Source organism: Carcharodon carcharias, chromosome 17 (assembly GCF_017639515.1).
Source record: "Carcharodon carcharias isolate sCarCar2 chromosome 17, sCarCar2.pri, whole genome shotgun sequence".
NCBI classification, from domain to species: Eukaryota; Metazoa; Chordata; class Chondrichthyes; order Lamniformes; family Lamnidae; genus Carcharodon; species Carcharodon carcharias.
In genome coordinates, this window is record NC_054483.1 from 117563031 (window position 1) to 117590161 (window position 27131).

A 27131-nucleotide genomic window follows, 5' to 3' on the forward strand; every position below is an offset into this window, starting at 1 on the left:
GTCAATCCTGACCTGTGCTTTGTAGATGGTGCACAGGCTTTGGGGAGTCAAGAGGTGAGTTACTCACCATAGAATTACCAGCCTCTAACCTAGTCCGGTAGCCACAGTGTTAATGTGGCTGATCCAGTGAAATTTCTCTTTAATAACGTGTCTCACAATGTTGACAATGCCAGGCACTGGGCCAACAGGTGAGTCCAATCACATCTCTTTGACAGTGTTATGTCACAGCAGATGGTAAATGCTGAGCTGTTCGAATCCCAGACTGAAACTTGACACAACTGCCACAACTATTTTACAATTTGTATTTATTTCGAGATGTGTGCCTTGAATTCAGTAGTAATAAGACCACCGAGTCTTATAGGTTCCTTACAAAACTAAATCAAACCTTTATTAATTAAAAAAATGATTTCAAGCACATATATATAGATTTACAAATTACTACTATGATAATTCCTAGCTCCCAGTTAAATCTCCATTAAGATGACAGTAAAACACAGATATAAACAGACCCAGGCAAAGCATACGCCCTGGACAGTTGAATTCAAAGTGAGCTTTTCCTCAGCTTCCCCATGAGTGATTGGGACGGGGGGGGAACCCTCGTGAGTGATGGGGAGAGGGGGACCCCTGTGAGTGACAGGGGGGACCCCATGAGTGACAGGGAGAGGGGAACTCCCAGGAGTGATGGGGGGGGGAGGTGGGGGGGGGGAACTCCCATGAATGACAGGGGTGGGGACCCCATGAGTGAACAGGGGGGAGGGGGGAGCGGATGGGAGATAAACCCCATGAGTGAAGGGGGTGGGGAGAACCCCCATGAGTGATGGGGTGGGGGGAACCCATGAGAGAGGGACGTTGAGCAAGATTGGGCTTGGCAAGCGAACGGGAGTGAGGGGTCGGTGAGTGCGAGAGTCGGTGAGTGGGTGCGAGGGACCGTGAGGGGGTGCGAGGGACCGTGAGGGGGTGCGAGGGACCGTGAGGGGGTGCGAGGGACCGTGAGGGGGTGCGAGGGACCGTGAGGGGGTGCGAGGGACCGTGAGGGGGTGCGAGGGACCGTGAGGGGGTGCGAGGGACCGTGAGGGGGTGCGAGGGACCGTGAGGGGGTGCGAGGGACCGTGAGGGGGTGCGAGGGACCGTGAGGGGGTGCGAGGGACCGTGAGGGGGTGCGAGGGACGGAGAGTGAGTGCGAGGGACGGAGAGTGAGTGCGAGGGACGGTGAGTGAGTGTGAGGGACGTTGAGTGTGAGGGACGTTGAGTGTGAGTGACGGTGAGTGTGAGTGACGGTGAGTGAGTGTGAGGGACGGTGAGTGAGTGTGAGGGACGGAGAGTGAGTGTGAGGGACGGAGAGTGAGTGTGAGGGACGGAGAGTGTGAGGGACGGAGAGTGAGTGTGAGGGACGGAGAGTGAGTGTGAGGGACGGAGAGTGAGTGTGAGGGACGGAGAGTGAGTGTGAGGGACGGAGAGTGAGTGTGAGGGACGGAGAGTGAGTGTGAGGGACGAAGAGTGAGTGTGAGGGACGGAGAGTGAGTGTGAGGGACGGAGAGTGAGTGTGAGGGACGGTGAGTGAGAGTGAGGGACGGTGAGTGAGTGTGAGGGACGGTGAGTGAGTGTGAGGGACGGTGAGTGAGTGTGAGGGACGGTGAGTGAGTGTGAGGGACGGTGAGTGAGTGTGAGGGACGGTGAGTGAGTGTGAGGGACAGAGAGTGAGTGTGAGTGACTGTGAGTGAGTGTGAGGGACGGTGAGTGAGTGTGAGGGACGGAGAGTGAGTGTGAGGGACGGAGAGTGAGTGTGAGGGACGGAGAGTGAGTGTGAGGGACGGAGAGTGAGTGTGAGGGACGGTGAGTCAGAGTGAGGGACGGTGAGTCAGAGTGAGGGACGGTGAGTGAGTGTGAGGGACGGTGAGTGAGTGTGAGGGACGGTGAGTGAGTGTGAGGGACGGTGAGTGTGAGGGACGGTGAGTGTGAGGGACGGTGAGTGTGAGGGACGGTGAGTGTGAGGGACGGTGAGTGAGTGTGAGGGACGGAGAGTGAGTGTGAGGGACGGAGAGTGAGTGTGAGGGACAGAGAGTGAGTGTGAGTGACGGTGAGTGTGAGTGACGGTGAGTGTGAGTGACGGTGAGTGTGAGGGACGGTGAGTGAGTGTGAGGGTCGGTGAGTGAGTGTGAGGGACGGAGAGTGAGTGTGAGGGACGGAGAGTGAGTGTGAGGGACGGAGAGTGAGTGTGAGTGACGGTGAGTGTGAGGGACGGAGAGTGAGTGTGAGGGACGGAGAGTGAGTGTGAGGGACGGAGAGTGAGTGTGAGGGACGGAGAGTGAGTGTGAGGGACGGAGAGTGAGTGTGAGGGACGGAGAGTGAGTGTGAGGGACGGTGAGTGTGAGGGACGGTGAGTGTGAGGGACGGAGAGTGAGTGTGAGGGACGGAGAGTGAGTGTGAGGGACGGAGAGTGAGTGTGAGGGACGGAGAGTGTGTGTGAGGGACGGAGAGTGTGTGTGAGGGACGGAGAGTGAGTGTGAGGGACGGAGAGTGAGTGTGAGGGACGGAGAGTGTGTGTGAGGGACGGAGAGTGTGTGTGAGGGACGGAGAGTGTGTGTGAGGGACGGAGAGTGTGTGTGAGGGACGGAGAGGGAGTGTGAGGGACGGAGAGGGAGTGTGAGGGACGGAGAGGGAGTGTGAGGGACGGAGAGTGAGTGTGAGGGACGGAGAGTGAGTGTGAGGGACGGAGAGTGAGTGTGAGGGACGGTGAGTGTGAGGGACGGTGAGTGTGAGGGACGGTGAGTGTGAGGGACGGTGAGTGTGAGGGACGGTGAGTGTGAGGGACAGAGAGTGAGTGTGAGTGATGGTGAGTGTGAGGGACGGAGAGTGAGTGTGAGGGACGGAGAGTGAGTGTGAGGGACGGAGAGTGAGTGTGAGGGACGGAGAGTGAGTGTGAGGGACGGAGAGTGAGTGTGAGGGACGGTGAGTGAGAGTGAGGGACGGTGAGTGAGAGTGAGGGACGGTGAGTGAGTGTGTGGGACGGTGAGTGAGTGTGAGGGACGGAGAGTGAGTGTGAGGGACGGAGAGTGAGTGTGAGGGACGGAGAGTGAGTGTGAGGGACGGTGAGTGTGAGGGACGGTGAGGGAGTGTGAGGGACGGTGAGGGAGTGTGAGGGACGGTGAGGGAGTGTGAGGGACGGTGAGGGAGTGTGAGGGACGGAGAGGGAGTGTGAGGGACGGAGAGGGAGTGTGAGGGACGGAGAGGGAGTGTGAGGGACGGAGAGGGAGTGTGAGGGACGGTGAGTGAGTGTGAGGGACGGTGAGTGAGTGTGAGGGATGGTGAGTGTGAGTCTGAGGGACGGTGAGTGTGTGTGAGGGACGGAGAGGGAGTGTGAGGGACGGAGAGTGAGTGTGAGGGACGGTGAGTGTGTGTGAGGGTCGGTGAGTGAGAGGGTCGGTGAGTGAGAGGGTCGGTGAGTGAGAGGGTCGGTGAGTGAGAGGATCGGTGAGTGTGAGGGATGGAGAGTGTGAGGGACGGAGAGTGAGTGTGAGGAACGGAGAGTGAGTGTGAGGGACGGAGAGTGAGTGTGAGGGACAGTGAATGAGGGTCAGTGAGTGTGAGGGACGGTGAGTGTGAGGGACGGAGAGTGTGTGTGAGGGACGGAGAGTGTGTGTGAGGGACGGAGAGTGTGTGTGAGGGACAGAGAGTGAGTGTGAGGGTCAGTGAGTGTGAGGGACGGAGAGTGAGTGTGAGGGACGGAGAGTGTGTGTGAGGGACGGAGAGTGTGTGTGAGGGACGGAGAGTGAGTGTGAGGGACGGAGGGTGAGTGTGAGGGACGGAGGGTGAGTGTGAGGGACGGAGAGTGAGTGTGAGGGACGGAAAGTGAGTGTGAGGGACGGAGAGTGAGTGTGAGGGACGGAGAGTGAGTGTGAGGGACGGAGAGTGAGTGTGAGGGACGGAGGGTGAGTGTGAGGGACGGAGGGTGAGTGTGAGGGACGGAGAGTGAGTGTGAGGGACGGAGGGTGAGTGTGAGGGATGGAGAGTGTGAGGGACAGTGAGTGTGAGGGACCGTGAGTGTGAGGGTCAGTGAGTGTGAGGGTCAGTGAGTGTGAGGGACGGAGAGTGAGTGTGAGGGACGGTGAGTGTGAGGGACGGTGAGTGAGGGTCAGTGAGTGTGAGGAACGGAGAGTGTGAGGGACGGTGAGTGTGAGGGACGGTGAGTGTGAGGGACGGAGGGTGAGTGTGAGGGACGGAGGGTGAGTGTGAGGGACGGAGGGTGAGTGTGAGGGACGGAGGGTGAGTGTGAGGGACGGAGGGTGAGTGTGAGGGACGGAGGGTGAGTGTGAGGGACGGAGAGTGTGAGGGACGGAGAGTGTGAGGGACAGTGAGTGTGAGGGACGGAGAGTGTGAGGGACGGAGAGTGTGAGGGACGGAGAGTGTGAGGGACGGTGAGTGTGAGGGACGGTGAGTGTGAGGGACGGTGAGTGTGAGGGACGGTGAGTGTGAGGGACGGTGAGTGTGAGGGACGGAGGGTGAGTGTGAGGGACGGAGAGTGTGAGGAACGGAGAGTGTGAGGAACAGAGGGTGAGTGTGAGGGACGGAGAGTGTGAGGAACGGAGAGTGTGAGGGTCAGTGAGTGTGAGGGACGGAGAGTGTGAGGGACGGAGAGTATGAGGGTCAGTAAGTGTGAGGGACGGAGAGTGTGAGGGACGGAGAGTGTGAGGGACGGTGAGTGTGAGGGACGGAGAGTGTGAGGGACGGAGAGTGTGAGGGACGGAGAGTGTGAGGGACGGAGAGTGTGAGGGACGGTGAGTGTGAGGGACGGAGAGTGTGAGGGACGGAGAGTGTGAGGGACGGTGAGTGTGAGGGACGGAGAGTGTGAGGGTCAGTGAGTGTGAGGGACGGAGAGTGTGAGGGACGGAGAGTGTGAGGGACGGAGAGTGTGAGGGACGGAGAGTGTGAGGGACGGAGAGTGTGAGGGACGGAGGGTGAGTGTGAGGGACGGAGGGTGAGTGTGAGGGACGGAGGGTGAGTGTGAGGGACGGAGAGTGTGAGGGACGGAGAGTGTGAGGGACGGAGAGTGTGAGGGACGGTGAGTGTGAGGGACGGTGAGTGTGAGGGACGGTGAGTGTGAGGGACGGAGGGTGAGTGTGAGGGACGGAGAGTGTGAGGGACGGAGAGTGTGAGGGACGGAGAGTGTGAGGGACGGAGAGTGTGAGGGACGGAGGGTGAGTGTGAGGGACGGAGGGTGAGTGTGAGGGACGGTGAGTGTGAGGGACGGTGAGTGTGAGGGACGGTGAGTGTGAGGGACGGAGGGTGAGTGTGAGGGACGGTGAGTGTGAGGGACGGTGAGTGTGAGGGACGGTGAGTGTGAGGGTCGGAGAGTGTGAGGGACGGAGAGTGTGAGGGATGGAGAGTGTGAGGAACGGAGAGTGTGAGGGACGGAGGGTGTGTGTGAGGGACGGAGGGTGTGTGTGAGGGACGGAGGGTGAGTGTGAGGGACGGTGAGTGTGAGGGATGGAGAGTGTGAGGGATGGAGAGTGTGAGGGACGGAGGGTGTGTGTGAGGGACGGAGGGTGAGTGTGAGGGACGGTGAGTGTGAGGGATGGAGAGTGTGAGGGATGGAGAGTGTGAGGGATGGAGAGTGTGAGGGACGGAGGGTGTGTGTGAGGGACGGAGGGTGAGTGTGAGGGATGGAGAGTGTGAGGGATGGAGAGTGTGAGGGATGGAGAGTGTGAGGGATGGAGAGTGTGAGGGACGGAGGGTGAGTGTGAGGGACGGAGGGTGAGTGTGAGGGACGGAGGGTGAGTGTGAGGGACGGAGGGTGAGTGTGAGGGACGGTGAGTGTGAGGGATGGAGAGTGTGAGGGATGGAGAGTGTGAGGGATGGAGAGTGTGAGGGACGGAGGGTGAGTGTGAGGGACGGAGAGTGAGTGTGAGGGACGGAGAGTGAGTGTGAGGGACGGTGAATGAGGGTCAGTGAGTGTGAGGGACGGTGAGTGTGAGGGACGGAGAGTGTGTGTGAGGGACGGAGAGTGTGTGTGAGGGACGGAGAGTGAGTGTGAGGGACGGTGAATGAGGGTCAGTGAGTGTGAGGGACGGTGAGTGTGAGGGACGGAGGGTGAGTGTGAGGGATGGAGAGTGTGAGGGATGGAGAGTGTGAGGGACGGTGAGTGTGAGGGACGGTGAGTGTGAGGGACGGTGAGTGTGAGGGACGGTGAGTGTGAGGGACGGTGAGTGTGAGGGACGGTGAGTGTGAGGGACGGAGGGTGAGTGTGAGGGACGGTGAGTGTGAGGGACGGAGGGTGAGTGTGAGGGACGGTGAGTGTGAGGGACGGTGAGTGTGAGGGACGGTGAGTGTGAGGGACGGTGAGTGTGAGGGACGGAGGGTGAGTGTGAGGGAGGGTGAGTGTGAGGGATGGTGAGTGTGAGGGACGGTGAGTGTGAGGGACGGTGAGTGTGAGGGACGGTGAGTGTGAGGGACGGAGGGTGAGTGTGAGGGACGGAGGGTGAGTGTGAGGGACGGTGAGGGTGAGGGACGGTGAGTGTGAGGGACGGTGAGTGTGAGGGACGGAGAGTGTGAGGGACGGTGAGTGTGAGGGACGGTGAGTGTGAGGGACGGTGAGTGAGGAACGGAGAGTGTGAGGGAGGGTGAGTGTGAGGGACGGAGAGTGTGAGGGACGGAGAGTGTGAGGGACGGTGAGTGTGAGGGACGGTGAGTGGGGAACGGAGAGTGTGAGGGACGGTGAGTGTGAGGGACGGAGAGTGTGAGGGACGGAGGGTGAGTGTGAGGGACGGTGAGTGTGAGGGATGGAGAGTGTGAGGAATGGAGAGTGAGGGACGGAGGGTGTGTGTGAGGGACGGAGGGTGAGTGTGAGGGACGGTGAGTGTGAGGGATGGAGAGTGTGAGGGATGGAGAGTGTGAGGGATGGAGAGTGTGAGGGACGGAGGGTGTGTGTGAGGGACGGAGGGTGAGTGTGAGGGACGGTGAGTGAGTGTGAGGGACGGTGAGTGAGTGTGAGGGATGGAGAGTGTGAGGGATGGAGAGTGTGAGGGATGGAGAGTGTGAGGGATGGAGAGTGTGAGGGATGGAGAGTGTGAGGGATGGAGAGTGTGAGGGACGGAGAGTGTGAGGGACGGAGGGTGAGTGTGAGGGACGGAGAGTGAGTGTGAGGGACGGAGGGTGTGTGTGAGGGACGGAGGGTGAGTGTGAGGGACGGTGAGTGTGAGGGATGGAGAGTGTGAGGGATGGAGAGTGTGAGGGACGGAGGGTGAGTGTGAGGGACGGAGAGTGAGTGTGAGGGACGGAGAGTGAGTGTGAGGGACGGAGAGTGAGGGTCAGTGAGTGTGAGGGACGGTGAGTGTGAGGGACGGAGAGTGTGTGTGAGGGACGGAGAGTGTGTGTGAGGGACGGAGAGTGAGTGTGAGGGACGGTGAATGAGGGTCAGTGAGTGTGAGGGACGGTGAGTGTGAGGGACGGAGGGTGAGTGTGAGGGATGGAGAGTGTGAGGGATGGAGAGTGTGAGGGACGGTGAGTGTGAGGGATGGAGAGTGTGAGGGACGGTGAGTGTGAGGGACGGTGAGTGTGAGGGACGGTGAGTGTGAGGGACGGTGAGTGTGAGGGACGGAGGGTGAGTGTGAGGGACGGTGAGTGTGAGGGACGGTGTGAGGGACGGAGGGTGAGTGTGAGGGACGGAGGGTGAGTGTGAGGGAGGGTGAGTGTGAGGGAGGGTGAGTGTGAGGGATGGTGAGTGTGAGGGACGGTGAGTGTGAGGGACGGTGAGTGTGAGGAACAGTGAGTGTGAGGAACGGTGAGTGTGAGGGACGGAGGGTGAGTGTGAGGGACGGAGGGTGAGTGTGAGGGACGGAGGGTGAGTGTGAGGGACGGAGGGTGAGTGTGAGGGACGGTGAGTGTGAGGGAGGGTGAGTGTGAGGGAGGGTGAGTGTGAGGGAGGGTGAGTGTGAGGGACGGTGAGTGTGAGGGACGGTGAGTGTGAGGGACGGTGAGTGTGAGGGACGGAGAGTGTGAGGGATGGAGAGTGTGAGGGATGGTGAGTGTGAGGGAGGGTGAGTGTGAGGGACGGTGAGTGTGAGGGACGGTGAGTGTGAGGGACGGAGAGTGTGAGGGACGGAGAGTGTGAGGGACGGTGAGTGTGAGGGACGGTGAGTGTGAGTGTGAGGAACGGAGAGTGTGAGGGACGGTGAGTGTGAGGGAGGGTGAGTGTGAGGGACGGAGGGTGAGTGTGAGGGATGGAGAGTGTGAGGGACGGAGGGTGAGTGTGAGGGATGGAGGGTGAGTGTGAGGGATGGAGGGTGAGTGTGACGGAGGGAGAGTGTGAGGGACGGAGGGTGAGTGTGAGGGACGGAGGGTGAGTGTGAGGGATGGAGAGTGTGAGGGACGGATGGTGAGTGTGAGGGACGGAGGGTGAGTGTGAGGGATGGAGAGTGTGAGGGACGGAGGGTGAGTGTGAGGGACGGAGAGTGTGAGGGACGGTGAGTGTGAGGGACGGAGAGTGTGAGGGACGGAGAGTGTGAGGGACGGAGAGTGTGAGGGACGGTGAGTGTGAGGGTCAGTGAGTGTGAGGGACGGAGGGTGAGTGTGAGGGACGGAGGGTGAGTGTGAGGGACGGTGAGTGTGAGGGTCAGTGAGTGTGAGGGACGGAGGGTGAGTGTGAGGGACGGAGGGTGAGTGTGAGGGACGGAGGGTGAGTGTGAGGGACGGTGAGTGTGAGGGACGGAGAGTGAGTGTGAGGGACGGTGAGTGTGAGGGAGGGTGAGTGTGAGGGTCAGTGAGTGTGAGGGACGGAGAGTGAGTGTGAGGGACGGAGAGTGTGAGGGACGGTGAGTGTGAGGGACGGTGAGTGTGAGGGACGGAGAGTGTGAGGGACGGAGGGTGAGTGTGAGGGACGGAGGGTGAGTGTGAGGGACGGAGAGTGTGAGGGACGGAGGGTGAGTGTGAGGGACGGAGAGTGTGAGGGACGGAGAGTGTGAGGGACGGTGAGTGTGAGGGAGGGTGAGTGTGAGGGACGGTGAGTGTGAGGGAGGGTGAGTGTGAGGAACGGAGAGTGTGAGGGACGGTGAGTGTGAGGGACGGTGAGTGTGAGGGACGGAGAGTGTGAGGGATGGAGAGTGTGAGGGACGGAGAGTGTGAGGGACGGAGGGTGAGTGTGAGGGATGGAGAGTGTGAGGGACGGAGAGTGTGAGGGATGGAGAGTGTGAGGGACGGAGGGTGTGTGAGGGACGGAGGGTGAGTGTGAGGGACGGTGAGTGTGAGGGAGGGTGAGTGTGAGGGAGGGTGAGTGTGAGGGACGGTGAGTGTGAGGGACGGTGAGTGTGAGGGACGGTGAGTGTGAGGGACGGTGAGTGTGAGGGACGGAGAGTGTGAGGGACGGAGAGTGTGAGGGACGGAGAGTGTGAGGGATGGAGAGTGTGAGGGACGGTGAGTGTGAGGGACGGAGAGTGTGAGGGAGGGTGAGTGTGAGGGAGGGTGAGTGTGAGGGACGGTGAGTGTGAGGGACGGTGAGTGTGAGGGACGGAGAGTGTGAGGGACGGTGAGTGTGAGGGACGGTGAGTGTGAGTGTGAGGAACGGAGAGTGTGAGGGACGGTGAGTGTGAGGGACGGAGAGTGTGAGGGACGGAGGGTGAGTGTGAGGGACGGAGAGTGTGAGGGACGGAGGGTGAGTGTGAGGGACGGAGAGTGTGAGGGACGGAGAGTGTGAGGGACGGAGAGTGTGAGGAACGGAGAGTGTGAGGGACGGTGAGTGTGAGGGACGGTGAGTGTGAGGGACGGTGAGTGTGAGGGACGGAGAGTGTGAGGGACGGTGAGTGTGAGGGACGGAGAGTGTGAGGGACGGAGAGTGTGAGGGACGGAGAGTGTGAGGGACGGTGAGTGTGAGGGTCAGTGAGTGTGAGGGACGGAGGGTGAGTGTGAGGGACGGAGGGTGAGTGTGAGGGACGGTGAGTGTGAGGGTCAGTGAGTGTGAGGGACGGAGGGTGAGTGTGAGGGACGGAGGGTGAGTGTGAGGGACGGAGGGTGAGTGTGAGGGACGGAGAGTGAGTGTGAGGGACGGAGAGTGAGTGTGAGGGAGGGTGAGTGTGAGGGAGGGTGAGTGTGAGGGTCAGTGAGTGTGAGGGACGGAGGGTGAGTGTGAGGGACGGAGAGTGAGTGTGAGGGACGGAGAGTGTGAGGGACGGTGAGTGTGAGGGACGGTGAGTGTGAGGGACGGAGAGTGTGAGGGACGGAGAGTGTGAGGGACGGAGAGTGTGAGGGACGGAGGGTGAGTGTGAGGGACGGAGAGTGTGAGGGACGGAGGGTGAGTGTGAGGGACGGAGAGTGTGAGGGACGGAGAGTGTGAGGGACGGTGAGTGTGAGGGAGGGTGAGTGTGAGGGACGGTGAGTGTGAGGGAGGGTGAGTGTGAGGGAGGGTGAGTGTGAGGGAGGGTGAGTGTGAGGAACGGAGAGTGTGAGGGACGGTGAGTGTGAGGGACGGTGAGTGTGAGGGACGGAGAGTGTGAGGGACGGAGAGTGTGAGGGACGGAGAGTGTGAGGGACGGAGAGTGTGAGGGACGGAGGGTGAGTGTGAGGGATGGAGAGTGTGAGGGACGGAGAGTGTGAGGGATGGAGAGTGTGAGGGACGGAGGGTGAGTGTGAGGGATGGAGAGTGTGAGGGACAGAGGGTGAGTGTGAGGGATGGAGGGTGAGTGTGAGGGATGGAGAGTGTGAGGGACGGAGGGTGAGTGTGAGGGACGGAGGGTGAGTGTGAGGGATGGAGAGTGTGAGGGACGGTGAGTGTGAGGGACGGAGGGTGAGTGTGAGGGACGGAGAGTGTGAGGGACGGAGAGTGTGAGGGACGGTGAGTGTGAGGGTCAGTGAGCCTCAGTGCCCCAGCCCCGGGGTCGGGTCAGACCAGGCGCTGCCCCTCCCCCGTTACCCACCTGATTCTGGTCGTTGATCTGATTTTATTCACCGCACGGGCGCCGCCATTTGTAAACACGTCACGGGCCGGTCTGCCTGCAGTGCGCACGCGTCCGTTTTGCGTATGACCGCATGCGCCTTAAACGCGGACGCAGCCGGCCGTCGGCCCGCGCATGCGTATATCGGAAGGCAACCAGGCGCATGCGCGTTAGGAAATTCTCTTTCAACCTTATTCATTGGGCAACAGAAAGTTGACACTTTTTGCAGTCACCTTATTATCTTGATTAGAATGGGAATCCTTTAAAGCGAGGATTTTCAGTTATTCTTTCACCAAAGACAGAATCAAAACTTCTCACTGTGGAAAAGATATATGAAACTTTCCATGTGCAAAAACAAACCAAGAAATATAAATACAAATATTGTCAAGAGTCCAGACTTGTGACTTGTTTATTGTCATTAAATATGAACGTCCAACTGGGAACTGTTTTCTCCTGAGTTTTAAAGGCAGGTTTACATCTAATACGCTCAATATTGTTCGAGGAATAAGCAAGAACTCAGGGTCACAGCTTAAAAATAAGGGACCTCCCATTTGAGGCAGAGATGAGAAGGGTTGTGAGTCTTTGGAACTCTCACCCCCAGAGAGCAGTGGAGGCAGGGCCAATGGATATTTTTAAGGCAGAGGTAGATAAATCCCTGACTAACAAAGGAGTCAAAGGTTTTCGGGGAGGGTGGGCGGAAATGTGGAGTTGAGGCCAGAACCAGATCAGCCATGAACTTATTGAATGGCAAAGCAGGCTCGAGGGGCTGAATGGCCTACTCCTGCTCCTAATTTGTTTGTTCGCATGTAAACACATTTTTCCCTTGAAATCTGTCGCTAATAACTTCAGCATCAATCATCAAATAAAACAGCTTCCTAACTGCCAATGATAAAAACAGAAAATGCAGGAAATACTATGCAGGTCAGGCAGCATCTGTGGAGAGAGAAACAGAGTTAACATTTCAGGTCTGTGGTATTATCAGAACCGGGGGAAGTTAGAAATGTAATAAAGATTTTGACCAAGGGGTGTGTGGGACAAGGACAAAAGGAAGGTCTGTGTCAGAGTGAAAGACAGAAGAGATTGAATGACAGAAGTGTTAGTCATCCAGAGCTGAGGACAGCGATGTCAGTGTGAGAGCAAGGTGAAGAATTAAAGTAACAGGCCACCAGAAGTTCAGGGTCCTTGGCCTAATAGCGTATTCCAATGAAGCTCAAAGTAAGCTTGAGGAACAACAAAACAGAAAAAAAAATACCTGGAAAAACTCAGCAGGTCTGGCAGCATCTGCGGAGAGGAGCACAGTTAATGTTTCGAGTCCGAATGACCCTTCAACAGAACTTGAGGAACAGCACCTCATCTTTCAGTTAGGTACTTCACAGTCTTTTGACTCAACATTGAGTGTTCAACAATTTCAGACCATAATCTCTGCCCCATTTTGTTTCCTTTTCTTTGCTAGTCTTGGTTTTATTCTTGATTTTCTCTTGTCATCGCTTTCAGAGGACAGATGTTCAGCATTCTGCCATTTATACCTCCTCCTTTATTTCTCTGCTTGTCCCATTACGACTTTTGCACCGCCAACTTGTTTCTCATTAGTTTATGGGGGTTTGGTGTCATAGCGGTGATGTCACTGGACTAGTAAACCAGAGACCCAGGCTAAAGCTCTGGGGACATGGGTTCAAATCCCACCACAGCAGCTGTTGGAATTTAAATTTAATTCATAAATGTGGAATTGAAATCTAGCCTCAATAACAGTGACTATGAAACAGTCATTGATTGCCTAATAACCCATCTGGTCCACTAATATCCTTTAGGGAAAGAAATCCTTTCCTGGTCTGGCCTATATGTGAATCCAGTCCCAAAGCAATGTGGTTGACTCTGAACTGCCGGCAAGCCCTTCAGTTCAAGAGCAATTAGGGATGGGCAACAAATTCTGGCCTTGCCAGCAACGCCCACATCCCATGAGATAATAAAAAAAAAATCTATCTTGTCTTCCACCTATCACAGACTTTCCCTTTCATTGGCTGTAAACATTTCCCAATTCAGATGAAAGGTCATGACTGGAAACATTACAAAACCAAAATGCTGCAGGTGCCGAAATATAAAATCAAATCAGAAAATGCTAGGAATACTTAGCAGTACAGTCAGCAGCTGTGGAGAAATAAACAGTTAATGGTTAAGGTTAATGACATAGAAACATAGAAAATAGGAGCCAGAGTAGGTTATTTGGCCCTTCGAGCCTGCTCCACCATTCAACATGATCATGGCTGATCCTCTATCTCAATGCCATACTCTGCTCTCTCCCCATACCCCTTGATGCCTATGAGTCTAGAAATCTATCTATTTCCTTTTTAAATATATTCAGTGACTTGGCCTCCACAGCCTCTGTGGTGGAGAATTCCACCGGTTCACCAGCCTCTGAGTGAAGGAGTTTCTCCTCATCTCAGCCCTAAATGGCCTACCCCATATCCTGAGACTGTGACCCCTTGTTCTAGACCCCCCAGCCGGAGGAAATGTCATCCCTGCATCCAGTCTGTCCATCCCTGTCAGAATTTTATACATTTCAATGAGATCCCCCCTTGTGCTTGTAAATTCCAGTGAATACAGGCCTAATAAACCCATTCTCTCCCCATATGACAAACCTGCCATGCCAGGAATTAGCCTGGTGAACATTCGCTGCACTTCCTTTATGGCAAGTATCTCCTTTCTTAGGTAAGGAGTCAAAAACTGCACATAATACTCCAGATGTGGTCTCACCAAGGCCCTGTACAGCTACAGTAAGACATCCTTGCTCCTGTACTCAAGTCCTGTCGCAATGAAGGCCAACATACCATTTGCTTTCTTAACTGCTTGCTGCATCCTTACTTCCAGTGATTGGTGCACAAGGACACTCAGGTCTCTTTGTACATCAACATTTCCCAATTCCTGCTCAATTTATCACCATTTAAATAATGCCCTGCCATTTTGTTTTTCCTACCAAAATAGATTACTTTTTTTGATTCATTCACGGGATGTGAGCTTCCCTGGCTGGGCCAGCATTTATTGCCTATCCCTAGTTGCCTTTGAGAAAGTGGTGGTGAGCTGCCTTCTTGAACCGCTGCAGTCCGTGTGGCGTAGGTACACCCACAGTGCTGTTAGGAAGGGAGTTCCAGGATTTTGACCCAGCAACAGTGAAGGAACGGCGATTTATTTCCAAGTCAATATGGTGAGTGACTTGGAGGGGAACTTCCAGGTGGTGGTGTTCCCATCTATCTGCTGCCTTTGTCCTACTAGAGGGTAGTAGACATGGGTTTGGAAGGTGCTGTTGAAGGAGCCTTGGTGAAATCCTGCAGTGCATCTTGTAGATTGTACACACTGCTGCTACTGTGCATCAGTTTTGGGGGGATTGATTGTTTGTGGATGTGGTGCCAATCAAGCTGGCTGCTTTGTCCTGGATGGTGTCAAGCTTCTTGATTGTTGTGGGAGCTGCACTCATCCAGGCAAGCGGGGAGTATTCCAACACACTCCTGACTTGTGCCTTGTAGATGGTGGACAGGCCTTGGGGAGTCAGGAGGTCGTTGCAGGATTCCCAGCCTCTGACCTGCTCTTGTAGCCACAGTATTTATATAGTAGTCCGGTTCAGTTTCTGGTCAATGGTAACCCCCAAGATGTTGATAGTGAGGGATCCATTGATGGTAATTGAACATCAAGAGGCGATAGTTAGGTTCTCTCTTGTTGGAGATGGTCATTGCCTGGCACTTGTGTGGCACGAATGTTACTTGCCACTTGTCATCCCAAGCCTGGATATTGTCCAGGTCTTGCTGCATTTGGATATGGACTGCTTCAATATCTGAGGAGTCGCGGATGGTGCTGAACATTGTGCAATCATCAGCGAACATTCCCACTTCTGATCTTATAATGGAAGGAAGGTCATTGAGGACGCAGCTGAAGATGGTTAGACCGAGAACACTTCCCTGAGGAACTCCTACAGTGATGTCCTGGAGCAGAGATGACTGACCTCCAACAGCCACAACCATCTTCCTTTGTGCTAGGTATGACTCCAACCAGCGGAGAGTTTTCCCCCTGATTCCCATTGACTCCAGATTTGCTAGGGTTCCTTGATGCCACATTTGGTCAAATGTGGTCTTGATGTGAAGGGCAGTCACTCTCACCTCACCTTGGGAGTTCAGCTCTTCTGTCCATTTTTGAACCAAGGCTGTAATGAGATCAGCAGCTGAGTGGCCCTGGTAGAACTCAAACTGGGCATCAGTGAGCAGGTTATTGCTAAGCAAGTGCCACTTGATAGTATTGTTGACGACCCCTGTCCATCACTTTACCGATATTGAGAGTAGACTGATAGGGCGGTAATTGGCCGGGTTGGATTTGTCCTGCTTTTTGTGTACAGTATATACCTGGGCAATTTTCCACATAGCCGAGTAGATGCCAGTGTTGTGACTCTTTTGAGTCCAAAACAAATAAACTAAATTAACAAATCATGGGACGAATTAAAATGCAGCTCCTTAACAAGAAACTGCAAAAACAAAAGACAAAATTTAAAGGAAACTTACAAACATTAAACCAAAATGTGGTTAAAGGGGTCAACAAAACACCCCAGTATTGTAACTGTACTGGAACAGCTTGGCTCGGGGGGGTGGCAAGTTCTGAGCACAAGTCTTCAGCCCTATTACTGGAATATTGTCCGGGCCCATAGATCTTGAGGTATCCCGTGCCTCCAGCCGTTTCTTGATATCACATGGAGTGAATTGAATCGGCTGAAGACTGGCATCTGTGATGATAGGGACTTCCGGAGGAGGCTGAAATGGATCATCCACTTGGCACTTCTGGCTGAAGGTTGTAGCAAGTGCTTCAGCCTTATCTTTTGCACTGATGTGCTGCACTCCCCCATCATTGAGGTTGGGGATATTTGTGGAGTCTCCTCCTCCAGTGAGCTGCTTAATTGTCCACCACCATTCACAGCTGGATGTAGCAGGACTGTAGAACTTAGATCTGATCTGTTGGTTGTAGGATCGCTCAGCTCTGTCTATTAATTGCTGCTTATATTGTTTGGCACGCAAGTCACCCTATGTTATAACTTCAAAACAGACACACTGTGATAGGGAGAATACAGACTGACTGTGATAGGGAGAACACAGACTGACTGTGATAGAGAGAACACAGACAGACTGTGATAGAGAGAAAACAGACACACTGTGATAGGGAGAATACAGACTGACTGTGATAGGAAGAACACAGACTGACTGTGATAGAGAGAAAACAGACACACTGTGATAGAGAGAACACAGACTGACTGTGATAGAGAGAACACAGACAGACTGTGATAGAGAAAACACAGACACACTGTGATAGAGAGAACACAGACAGACTGTGACAGAGAGAACACAGACAGACTGTGATAACGAGAACACAGACACATTGTGATAGAGAGAACACAGACAGATTGTGACAGAGACATCAAGACAGACTGTGACAGAGAGAACACAGACACACTGTGATAGAGAGTACACAGACTGACTGTGACAGAGAGAACACAGACACACTGTGATAGACAGAACACAGACAGACTGTGATAGAGAGAACACAGACACACTGTGATAGACAGAACACAGACTGACTGTGACAGAGAGAACACAGACACACTGTGATAGAGAGAACACAGACTGACTGTGACAGAGAGAACACAGACACACTGTGATAGGGAGAACACAGACTGACTGTGATAGGGAGAACACAGACTGACTGTGATAGAGAGAAAACAGACACACTGTGATAGGGAGAATACAGACTGACTGTGATAGGGAGAACACAGACTGACTGTGATAGAGAGAACACAGACAGACTGTGATAGAGAGAAAACAGACACACTGTGATAGGGAGAACACAGACTGACTGTGATAGGAAGAACACAGACTGACTGTGATAGAGAGAAAACAGACACACTGTGATAGAGAGAACACAGACTGACTGTGATAGAGAGAACACAGACAGATTGTGATAGAGAGAACACAGACACACTGTGATAGGGAGAACACAGACAGATTGTGACAGAGACATCAAGACAGACTGTGATAGACAGAGCACAGACACACTGTGATAGGGAGAACACAGACACACTGTGATAGAGAGAACACAGACAGATTGTGATAGAGAGAACACAGACACACTGTGATAGGGAGAACACAGACAGATTGTGATAGGGAGAACACAGATTGTGATAGAGAGAACACAGACAGAATATGACATGAGAACATAGACAGACTGTGACAGAGAGAACACAGACAGATTGTGATAGAGAGAACACAGACACACTGTGATAGAGAGAACACAGACAGAATATGACATGAGAGCATACACAGGCTGTGATAGAGAGAACACAGACAGACTGCGATAGAGAGAACACAGACAGACTGTGATTGGGAGAACACAGACAGACTGTGACAGAGAGAACACAGACAGACTGTGATAGAGAGAACACAGACACACTGTGATAGAGAGAACACAGACAGACTGCGATAGAGAGAACACAAACACACTGTGATAGAGAGAACACAGACAGATTGTGATAGAGACATCAAGACAGACTGTGATAGAGAGAACAAGGATACACTGTGATAGAGAGAACACAGACAGACTGTGAGAGAGAACACAGATACACTGTGGTAGACAGAACACAGACTGACTGTGATAGAGAGAACACAGACAGATTGTGATAGGGAGAACACAGACAGACTGTGATAGGGAGAACACAAATTGTGATAGAGAGAACACAGACACACTGTGATAGAGAGAACACAGACAGAATATGACATGAGAGCATAGACAGACTGTGACAGAGAGAACACAGACAGACTGCGATAGAGAGAACACAGACAGACTGTAATAGAGAGAACACAGACACACTGTGATAGAGAGAACACAGACAGACTGTGATAGAGAACACAGACAGACTGTGATAGAGAGAACACAGACAGACTGTGATAGAGAGAACAGAGACAGACTGTGATAGAGAGAACACAGACACACGGTGATAGAGAGAACACAGACAGACTGTGAGAGAGAACACAGACACACTGTGACAGAGAGTACACAGACACACTGTGATAGAGAGAACACAGATAGATTGTGATAGGGAGAAAACAGACACACTGTGATAGAGAGAACACAGACAGACTGATAGGGAAAACACAGACAGACTGACAGAGAGAACACAGACAATGATAGAGAGAACACAGACAGACCCTGATAGAGAGAACACAGACAGATTCTGATGGGGAGAACACAGACAGATTGTGATAGAGAGAACACAGACTGACCGTGATAGGGAGGACACAGACAGACTGTGATATAGAGAACACAGACAGACTGTGATAGGGAGAACACAGACAGACTGTGATAGGGAGAACACAGACAGACTGTGATACAGAGAACACAGACAGACTGTGATATAGAGAACACAGACAGACTGTGATATATAGAACACAGATAGACTGTGACAGAGACAACACAGATACACTGTGATAGGGAGAACACTGACAGACTGTGATAGACAGAACACAGACTGTGATAGGGAGAACACAGACAGACTGTGACAGAGACAACACAGACACACTGTGATAGGGAGAACACTGACAGGCTGTGATATAGAGAACACTGACAGTGTGTGACAAGCTCTCCAGTTTTTAGATGCTGGCACATGTCGAGGTTTTATGCTGATTAACCTTATCTATGCAGTTTGACATATTTGAGACTAGATAAGGTCCTGACTTAGATGCCGCCTTTCAAAGCTAAGGAGCTCCAGTTTCTCTAATCCTTGCACATGACTCAATGCTTGATGCCAAGGTTCAGCCTCTTGGCTCCTCTCCATGGAGTCAATGTTTCCATGGTTCATGTGAAATCAAATCTAAACACATCTCAAGATGGAACCTGACCAGGGATCCTTTTAGCATTTTCACATGATATCCTTGGATCCAAACTGACCGAGCGATATAATTAAACATTCAGAATTCCGTTAAGATTGTTTATTGCTGTTCTACAGTGATTTGATATGTTGGATGGAGATTATCAGCTTCCTGCTGTGTGGGAAGCTGTGGTGCCCTGATAATGATGGGGTCTTCTTATCTACCCATTCCTGCCAACAATGTGACTGCTGCCATTTCCCAAGGGCTGAATCATGGGCAGCCAAAGAGCTCACCTGAGTCAGACGGTTTTTTTTTTCCATTCATGCACGGGATGCAGGCTTCATTGGATAGGTCAGCATTTATTGTCCACCCCTAGTTGCCCTTGAGAAGGTGGTGGTGAGCTGCCTTCTTGAACTGCTGTAGCCCCTGTGGTGTAGGTACACCCACAGTGCTATTAGGATGGGAGTTCCAGGATTTTGCCTCTCCAAAGTGAATGAACGGCGAAATATTTCCAAGTCAGGATGGTTTGTGATTTGACGGTGAGCTCGCGGGTGGTGGTGTTCCCATGCATATGCTGCCCTTGTCATTCTAGGTAGTAGAGGTCACGGGTTTAAAAGATGCTGTTGAAGGAGGCTTGGCAAATTGTGGCAGGGCATTTTGTAGGTGGTAGGTACTGCTGCCACTGTGCGCCTGTGAAGGAGGGAGTCAATGTTTAAGTTGGTGGATGTGGTGCCAATCAACCGGGCTCCTTTGACTTGGACTGTGTCAAGCTTCTTGAGTGTTGTGGGAGCTGCACTCATCCAGACAAGTGGAGAGTATTCCATCCCACTCCTGACTTGTGCCTTGTAGATGGTGGACAGGCTTTGGGGAGTCAGGAGGTGAGTTACTCACTGCAGAATCCGCAGTTTCTGACCTGATCTTGTAGCCATAGTATTTATATAGCTTGTCCAGTTCAGTTTCTGGTCAATGGTAACCCCCAGAATGTTGATGGTGGGGGATTCAGCGATGGTAACATTGCTGAATGTCAAAGGGAGATGGTTGGATTCTCTCTTGTTGGAGATGGTCATTGCCTGACACTTGTGTGGCGTGAATGTTACTTGCCACTTGTCAGCCCAATCCTGGATATTGTTCAGGTCTTGCTGCAATTGAACACGGCCTGCTTCAGTTTCTGAGGAGTTAATGTGCAATTTCTTTGACATACGTAGGAATTCAAATTAACTCGGGGGAGCGGTGGGGGAAGTACGCTATATATCCAACTTCAGCTGGTGGTCCATCCAAAGAGGGGCCCGGAAGGTAAATTTTAATTTCTATTTGGGGGTCTAGGGGGATGTGCAATTCTCCTCCAGATTCAACAAAAAAAATCTCTGCATTCAGAACACCAGCTCCTGAGATTCCCTCTCCCCAGCAACTCTCCCCCCACCCCCCAGCCCTCCAGCCCAACTCTGCCTCTCCTTTTTTCAAAGCTACACGACTGGATCTCCCTACCCCCAAAAAGCTGTGAGGGCCACGGGTCAGCCGAACATTTTCAAGACTGACAGCAACAAATTTTTGTCGGCGAAACATTTCAGTGGACGCGGAACAAAGGCAGGTTAACGGAGTTGAGGTGCAGAGCAACCACGATCTAACGGAATGGAACTGGCTTGAAGGGCTGAATGGCCTGTTCTTGTTCCTATCATGCTGACCAACTACTAATGGAGGTCCAGGCCTCATAAAAGAATTCAGCCTCCTTCTGGCACGTTCATGTGGTTTGAGGATTGACCCATAACCTCTGGAGGGAAAATCTTGTGTCTCTTGATGTTTTCTGTCTCGTGCCATTTTTTTCAACTCTGCAATTTCCCATATACTTTTGCAAAATTGCTGCAGTTATGTACCTGATGTTATACTGTTATGATTTGATTAGTTTGATAAAAATCAGAAGTACTTCCACCTAAATGTCCTACCTTTTGCCACAAGAGGGCAGAATTTGTTTTGCAATCAATGTGCTTCAGGTTCTCGTTTTCTTACAGACAAAAGAATTGAAACTTCCTGTTGATTAGGGGTGAAATTGCTACAACAATTTGTCACCTTAAAATCTACATAGCTGAAAGCCTCAGAAAGTGTTGTAGGGTGGCTGAGTTGTGCTATTAATGTGAGAGTTGATCAACAGACACTTCTTGGATGGAAGCTTTCAGTTTATTTACGATATACTAAGCAGCAACCACATGTGTGCTTTCAACTCCAACTCTATCATTGCATTGACAGCTGAGGTAGCCCATACTATTTCCCTATTGATTACTACAGATCATGTGATCTTACAACATTGCATGAATTCATAATTACTACATTCCACCCTCCTTTAACTCGTTTATACCTTTTATATTTACAAGTACATATTTTTCAAGACAACATAATATTTACACTGGGTAAGGAATTTACATGTTCAGTCTTTCAGGTGGTTTCCTGATACAGGTGGAATGTCTCAGCTCCACAACTTCAGATGCTTTGTCGGGAATCTCCTTTCCCGGAGTTGCCTGAACATCAGGTGCTTTGGTGGGCACTCACAGTTCTGTATCCTCAACTCTTACAGGAACATCAGACATGTCAGTCCTGGGTTGAGTATCCTCAACAGGAAACGGAGACCTGGTCATGATCACTGGTGGAACCAAATCTTGGTGATTTATCTCTCTCTTTCTTAAATAGTCCACATGTTTCCATATGACCCAGCCTTCCACCTCCACGTGGTAAGATAGAGGTCCAGTCACCGCACTTATTTCACCCGGTAACCAATTTGGTCCTTCTCCAAAGTTTGTCATGTATACTGTTTCCCCCACAGTAAATTTCCTGTCACGACCATGCCAGTTGTGTCTAGTTTTCTGGCTTCCTTTCTGCCTTCTACTCTAAATTTGGCATTATTAAGTTCAAGATAAAATAAAATAAAAGCAAAAAACTGCAGATGCTGGAAATCTAAAACAAAAACAAAAATACCTGGAAAAACTCAGCAAGTCTGGCAGCATCTGCGGAGAGGAACACAGTTAACGTTTCGAGTCCGAATGACCATTCAACAGAATTATTAAGTTCAATCTGATCCTGAGACGGCGTTTCAACAATAACTCCTCAGATGTGACATCTCTTGTTGTCTGGAGGTGTAGCTCTGTAATGAAAAAGAAAGTGTGCTAGCTTGGTTGCCAAGGAATAGCCAGTTAGCTTTCTCTTGCCTGCCTTGAACTGCCCTTTCAGCCAGTCTGTTTGAGGAAGGGTGGTACGGTGCAGTTTTTACATGAGTGATACTGATAAACCATTGAAACTTAGCATTCCTAAACACCATGCCGTTATCAGAAATGACTACTTCTAGTCGTCCGTGAATGGCAAAACTCTGAGGTAGTTTCTCAATTGTAGCGGCTGACGTTGGTGACTTCACCTCATATAGGTCCTACCATTTTGAATGGACATTGACAATGAGCAGAAACATTGTTCCCAGGAAAGGTCCAATGTAGTCGATGTGTAACCACACCCAGGGTCTACCTGGCCACTCCCATGGTTTAATGGAGCTGTCACTGGCAACTTTTGCAGTTGCTGACATTGCACACAGTGCTTTACTAAACTCTCTATTTCACCCTCCCCCCCCAGGCCACCATAGGTAGCTGCATGCTATGGTCTTCATTCAGGATAATCCTGAATATGCGCTGTGTAGTTCAATTAAAAGTGGCTCCCTTCCCTTTGGAGGAACTATCACTCGTGCTCCCCACAATAAGATGCCATTCTGGCTGGTTATTTCATGTCTTCTATTGAGGTATGATTTCATTTTGACAGGTACAGGCTCCTGTGACCAACCCTGTAGCATTTGTTCTCGTACTTGAGATAGGACTGGGTCCCAACTTGTCCAGTCTCTTATCTGTTGAGCACATACCGATGAAGCATCTAAGAAGTTTAACAGTAAAACAAGGTCCTGTGGAACTGGGGCGTCTTCATCTTCCTCTTGTAAAGGCAAATGACTAAGGGGGTCAGCGTTTCCATTTGATTGCCAGGCCCATGTACAAAAGTGTATTCGTATGCTGCCAGAATTAAAGCCCATTGTTGTATTCTTGCTGAGGCTATGGGTGTGTTGGATCTCATGGATCCTCACCATATGCCTGTTGTAAGTGGGCCAAGTTGGTACTAAAGATAGAGTGGATCAGCAGACACTTATTAGGTGGAAAACATTACATTTATTTACAAAGGTACTCAGCAGCCACTGAATACGTGCTTTCACTTCAAACCCTACCTCCACACTACTGACTACTAACTACAGAGGTAGCCCGCACTGCTCTTTTATTTGTTACTCAAGATCATGTCATCTTGCTTAACAACATTCTTCTTGAACATTAGATAAAACTATAACTTCCACATCCTTCCCCTTTACTCAGATATACATTTTATATTAACAAGTACAATTTTATCAAGATAGCAAAATATTTACACTGGTTAGTAATTTACAAATTCAGTCTTTCTGGGAGTTTCCTGATGCGTGTAGAACGTCTCAGATCTACAACTTCAGATTCTCTGTCAGGAACCCCCTTTCCTGGAGTTGCCTGAACATCAGGTGCTTCGGTGGGCACTCGCAGTTCTGTATCCTCAACTCTTACAGGAAAATCAGTCCTGGGTTGAGTTCTCTCAACAGGAAATGCCGACCCAGTCATGAACACTGATGGAATCATTTCTTGGAGATTTGTTTCTCTCTTCCTTAGATGATCCACAGGTCTCCAAATGACTCGGTCTTCCACCTTCACGTGGTAAGACAGAGGTCCAGTCACTGCACTTACTTCACCCGATAACCACTTAGGTCCTTCTCCAAAGTTCATCACGTATACCCTTTCTCCCACAGTAAATCTCCTTTCATGACTATGCCAGTCGTGTCTAGTTTTCAAGTCAGGAACTCCTTTCCAACTTCCCCCTAAATTCAGTTTTATTAAGCACAATCTCGCCCTGAGACGGCGTTTCATCAATGACTCTACAGGTGTGACACTTGTTGTTGTGTGAGGGGTTGTCCTGTAATGAGAAAGAAAGTGTGCTAGCTTGGTTGCTAAGGAATCTCCAGTTAACTTCTGCATGCCTGTCTTGAATGTTTGAACCGTCCTTTTGGCCAGTCCATTTGAGGAAGGGTGGTATGTTGCAATTTTCACATGAGCGATACCGTTGAGGCTGATAAACTGTTGAAACTCAGCACCCGTAAATGCCATGCCGTTATCAGAAACGACTATCACTGGTAGTCCGTTGATGGGAAAACTTTGATGTAGCTTCTCAATTGTAGCAGAAGACGTTGGTGACTTCACCTCATATATGTCCATCCATTTTGAGTGGGCACCAACAATGAGCAGAAACATTGTTCCCATGAAAAGTCCCAGATAGTCAATGTGTAACCGCACCCATGGTCTTCCTGGCCACTCCCATGGGTGTATCGGAGCTGTTGAGGGCAACTTTTGCAGTTGCTGACATTGCACACAGTTCCCTGTGGAACTGGGACATGCTCATCATTTTCTTGTAAAGGCAAACGACTGAGTGGATTGGTGTTTGTGATTTGACTTCCAGGCCTATGAATGAAAGTATACTCGTAGGCTGCCAGGATTAAAGTCTTATTTGTGTTTCTGTGCCTTCGTTATTCGTGCCTTCCTCTTTCTAGAACTGACTTTAATCTCAGCCTCCTTTTCAACTTCAAGATTGGCCAGATTACTCTCAGATGTACGCTTAACTTGAATGAACTCAGTGGTTAATTTTCCCAAAGTTTCACTAAACTCTCTGTTTCACCATCTATCCCAGGCCACCATAGGTAGCTGCGTGTTATGGTCTTCATTCAGGATATTCCTGGATGTACACTGTGTAATTCAATTAATACGGCTCCTTCCCTTTGGAGGTACTATCACTCATGCTCCCCACAATAAGATGCCATCCTGACTGGTTATTTCATGTCTTTTGTTGAAATATGGTTTCATTTCATCAGATTGGCTCTTGTGACCAACCATGAAGCACTTGTTTTCATACTTGAGATAAGACTGGGTCCTGGCCTGTCCAGTCTCTGATCTATCGAGCACAGACCGGTGAGGAATCTAAGAAATGTAACAACAAAACAAGTTCCTGTGGAACTGGGACATGCTCATCATTTTCTTGTAAAGGCAAACGACTGAGTGGATTGGTGTTTGTGATTTGACTTCCAGGCCTATGAATGAAAGTATACTCATAGGCTGCCAGGATTAAAGTCTTATTTGTGTTTCTGTGCCTTCGTTATTCGTGCCTTCCTCTTTCTAGCACTGACTTTAATCTCAGCCTCCTTTTCAACTTCAAGATTGGCCAGATTACTCTCAGATGTACGCTTAACTTGAATGAACTCAGTGGTTAATTTTCCCAAAGTTTCAGCATCTGTCTGCTTCTTGGAAAATTCTGCAACTTTTACTTCCAAAGCTTCTTTGGCTTCGTGTAGTTGATTCTTTAGTTCTTCCATCTCTTTTTTGTATTTGTTTGCTGCCTCCTGGAAAATTGAGCATTGATGTGTCTTCTCTCCCAGATCATCCTTCAGTTTGTTCAGAGAAGTGCTGAATTCTTTCTGTTTCTTTTCATACTTTTCCAGAGGCACAACTTAGACTTGAGGGAATCTTGTCATGTGTGAAGGTCTTTCAGCAGATTTCCCTTTTCCTTTCGGAGATTGCTCACCCTGTCTCGAACCCTGTCATTAAGCAGGGTCTCTTCGAGTTCCTTTACTGTTCTACCATATTTTGGCTTAAGACAGCCCGCGTTTCTTCAGGTTGTTGAGTCTTTACACACTCCTTTCTCAAAACAGGAACACTTCCAGCTTCCTTTTGGAATCTCAGTGGCCACTCAAGGCTGATTTCTCTTATCCAATTTCGCCCCAGAAGGCTTGGTCCTCTGCCTTTCAATATTAACACTAGTAACTTTACCAATTGGCTTCCTCAATGGACAGTTACTCTACTTATGCCTTTGATTTGAATGTCTTCATCCACGTATGTTTTTAATTGGTTAGCTGTTTCTTCAAAATGTAATTGATGTCCCCCATTATTCAGATATCTGAAGGTTTGTTCCCCAATTACTGTAGCAGAAGCTCTTGTGTCCACTTCTATTCTAACAGAACTACCATTCACTTTCACTGTTACATACATTGGTTCTGTCTCTCCAACCTTCAAATTAAACAATGAATAAACATCTGAATTTGTTACTTTGGGCTCTTCTACATTGTAGATTTCACAGGTTTTTTTTCTTTTGTTTGAAAGCTTGCTTGACTCTTTCCTTGCATGGTCTCATTATGTGACCATTTCTATGACAATAAAAACATTGGATTTTTTAAACTGCCAATCATTATAAGACTGCTTGTTTCCACTGCTTTATTCCTTGTTTTCGCTGCTGCCATTTTTTCTCATTTTCTGGCTAGAGAGGCCTGTTTCCCGCTTCTCGGCAGAGTCTTGTATTTTCACACCCTTTTTGGCTGGGGTTTCCTGTCCATTGTGGATGATGGCACCATTTTGCGCTCCCTGTATGGCTTTTGAATCTCTTACTATGCTTTCCATGGCCAGCGCTACCTCTAGCGCCTTCTTAAAATCCAAATTCGCTTTAGGCAACAATCTCTTCTGAATCATTTCCTCATTTACATATCACATTAAACGATCACTGAGCATGTCGTTTAGAGATGTACCAAACTCACAATGTTCCATTAACTGCTTCAAACTTGCCACATAGCAGCAACTGCCTCCCACGGGGCTCTGTTTCCTGAGTTAAACTTGAACTTTTGCATCGTTACTGAGGGTTTTGATAATGACCCTTCACGAGGTCCACCAATTCATCAAAATATTTCCAACCTGGGGCACTGGGTGCCATCAAACTTCGAATCAAGCCATAGGCTTTTGTTCTCACACGTACTTAAGAGGATCGTTCGCCCCTTCTCTTCCCCCATAATCTCATTCACTTGGAAAAAGAGTGTGAAGCATTCAATATAATGAGACCAATCATCCGTGGCTGGTTCAAAATGATCAATTCTTCTGAATTGCGGCATTCTGAGAGGGAATTACCTCTTCCATTCGAACGGAACTTTAACTTACAATTATTGTGCGAGGTACAGCCCGATCTCATTTCTCATTATTTCTTCCTTTAACTTGTTTTACCCTTGCTTTATCCTCGTTGCTAGTTTGCTGGATCTCATGGATCCTCGCCGCATGTTTGTTGTAAGTGGGCCAAAGTGTTACTGAAGATAGAGTTGATCAGCAGACACACCTTGGGTGGAAAATATAATGTTTATTTACAAAGGTACTCAACAGCAACTATATGTGTGCTTTCACTTCATACCCTATCTCCATACTACTGACTA

The 27131-nt window shown here is 50.6% G+C and overlaps 1 protein-coding gene across 4 annotated transcripts in view; it reads right to left on the reverse strand.

The window, feature by feature from the left end:
• xpnpep1 (X-prolyl aminopeptidase (aminopeptidase P) 1, soluble) overlaps positions 1-11033 on the reverse strand; it is a 91535-nt gene extending 80502 nt beyond the window's left edge. For 3 of the 4 annotated variants that reach the window (XM_041210306.1, XM_041210304.1, XM_041210305.1), the window contains exon 1: positions 10902-11033. The gene's annotated coding sequence lies outside the window, so the exon portion shown is untranslated. The remainder of the gene's footprint in view (positions 1-10901) is intronic. The other variant, XM_041210307.1, reaches the window with a different exon arrangement.
• Between the last annotated feature and the right edge of the window lie 16098 nt (positions 11034-27131).